The sequence below is a fragment of the Cebus imitator genome, unplaced genomic scaffold (assembly GCF_001604975.1).
Source record: "Cebus imitator isolate Cc_AM_T3 unplaced genomic scaffold, Cebus_imitator-1.0 Scaffold435, whole genome shotgun sequence".
Classification (NCBI taxonomy): Eukaryota; Metazoa; Chordata; class Mammalia; order Primates; family Cebidae; genus Cebus; species Cebus imitator.
This window is the reverse complement of record NW_016107750.1, coordinates 1,653,118-1,655,656: the sequence shown is the minus strand read 5'-3', so window position 1 is coordinate 1,655,656 and position 2,539 is coordinate 1,653,118.

Here is a 2,539-nt window from a genome sequence, read left to right as displayed (position 1 = left end):
CCTGTAGTCCCAGCTACTCGGGAGGCTGAGGCAGGAGAATCACTTGAACCCGAGAGGCAGAAGTTGCAGTGAGCCGAGACCGTACTACTGCACTCCAGCCTGGGCAACAGAGTGAAACTCCTCAAAAAAAAAGAAAGAAAGGAAAGAAGGAGGGAGGGAGGGAGGAAGGAAGGAAAGAAGGAAGGAAGAAGAAAGTACACCTGGGTCTAATGTTCTTAGTGAATGAGTATAGCTGAGAGGCAAGGACTTTGAAGGCAATGAGGTCTTTCAATGACAATATTGGCCAGGCACAGTGGCTCACGGCTGTAATCCTTGCACTTTGGGAGGCCGAGGCGGGCAGATCACCTGAGGTCGGGAGTTTGAGACCAGCTTGACCAACATGGAGAAACCCTGTCTCAAAAAAAAAAGAAACAAAACACACAAACAAACAAACAAAAACAGCATTAGCTGGAGGCACTGGGGCACACCTGTAGTCCCAGCTACTCAGGAGGCCGAGGCAGGAGGGTCTCTTAAGCCTGGGAATTTGAGGTTGGAGTGAGCTGAGTCTGTGCCACTGCACTCCAGCTGGGGCAACAGAGGAAGACCCTGCTCTAAAAATTAATTAATTAATTAATTAGATTAAATTAAAGATAATGAAGGATGATGGTTGGAAGAAGCCTCAGGGTGGGCTCTGGAGCATCAAGTGATGAGGAAGAAGCAGCAGCCTCCCCCGGGAGGGGTGCTGGGAAGTGGGAACCCCAAATAATAATGTGATTTCTGTTAAAACAGAGGCTCCAAACTGGTAGCTAATAAGCCAAACACTCATTTGCTTTGCCTGCTCAGAAATTAAGCCAATAGAGGCTGGGCCTGTTGGCTCCCATCTGTATTCCCAGCACTTTGGGAGGCCAAGGCAGGCAGATCACTTGTGGTCAGGAGTTCAAGACCAGCCTGGCCAATATGGCGAAACCCCATCTCTATTAAAAATACAAAAATTGGCTCACGCCTGTAATCCCAGTTTTAGGAGGATGAGGCAGGTGGATCACCTGAGGTCAGGAGATCAAGACCAGCTTGACCAACATGGTGAAACCCCATCTCTACTAAAAATACTAAAATTAGCCAGGCGTGGTGGCGGGCACCTGTAATTGCAGCTACTTGGGAGGCTGAGGCAGGAGAATCACTTGAACCTGGGGGACAGAGGTTGCAGTGAGCCAAGATCACACCACTGCACTCCAGCCTGGGCAAAAGAGTGAGACTCCATCTCAAAAAATAAAAAGTAAAATTAATAGTGCTGTTATAAACGTTCATGTGCAAGTTGGCATGTGGACATATGTTTTCAGTTCTCTTGGGTGGATACCTAGCTAGGAATGGAATTGCTGGGTCATACGGTAACTGTATGTTTAACTTTTTGAGGAATCACCAAACTGTTTTCCATAGTGCCGCACTATTTTACATCCCTACCAGCAGTGTACGAGAGTTGCTTGCCTCTTTTAAATTATCTGAAGATCTGGCCATGCTGGGCCCACATTCCCACTCAGCCTGGAGCTGGATCAGGAAATGTGGGCTCTCTTGCCGGGTTCTCACTACTTACAGTGCAGGGACAGACATTACCCATTGCCACTGGCTCTTCATGCTCTATATGTTTTCTTTTCATTTCTTTTCTTTTCTTTTTTTAATTGCATTTTAGGTTTTGGGGTACATGTGAAGAACATGCAAGATTGTTGCATAGGTACACACATGGCAGTGTGATTTGCTGCCTTCCTCCCCTTCGCCTATATCTGGCGTTTCTCCCCATGCTATTTCTCCCCAACTCCCCACTCCCTGCTGTCCCTCCCCCATTCCGCCCCTACAGACCCCAGTGTGTGATGCTCCCCTCCCTGTGTTCATGTGTTCTCATTGTTCAACACCCACCTATGAGTGAGAACATGCGGTGTTTGATTTTCTGTTCTTGTGTCAGTTTGCTGAGAATGATGGTTTCTGGGTTCATCCATGTCCCTACAAAGGACACGAACTCATCGTTTTTTATGATTGCATAGTATTCCATGCTGTATATGTGCCACATTTTCCCTGTCCAGTCTATCATCGATGGGCATTTGTGTTGGTTCCATGTCTTTGCTATTGTAAACAGTGCTGCCATGAACATTCGTGTGCATGCGTCCTTATAGTGGAATGATTTATAATCCTTTGGATATATACCCAGTAATGGGATTGCTGGGTCAAATGGAATTTCTATGTCTAGGTCCTTGAGGAATCGCCACACTGTCTTCCACAATGGTTGAACTAATTTACACTCCCACCAATAGTGTAAAAGTGTTCCTATGTCTCCACATCTCTGTTTTTTTTTTTTTTTTAAGGAGTTTTGCTCTTGTTGCCCAGGCTGGGGAGCAATGGCAGGATCTTGGCTCACTGCAATCTCCACCTCCTGGGTTCAAGCTTTTCTCCTACCTCAGCCTTCTGAGTAGCTGAGATTACAGGCATGTACCACCACGCCCAGATAATTTTGTATTTTTAGTAGAGATGGGGTTTCACCATGTTGGCCAGGCTGGTCTTGAACTCCTGACCT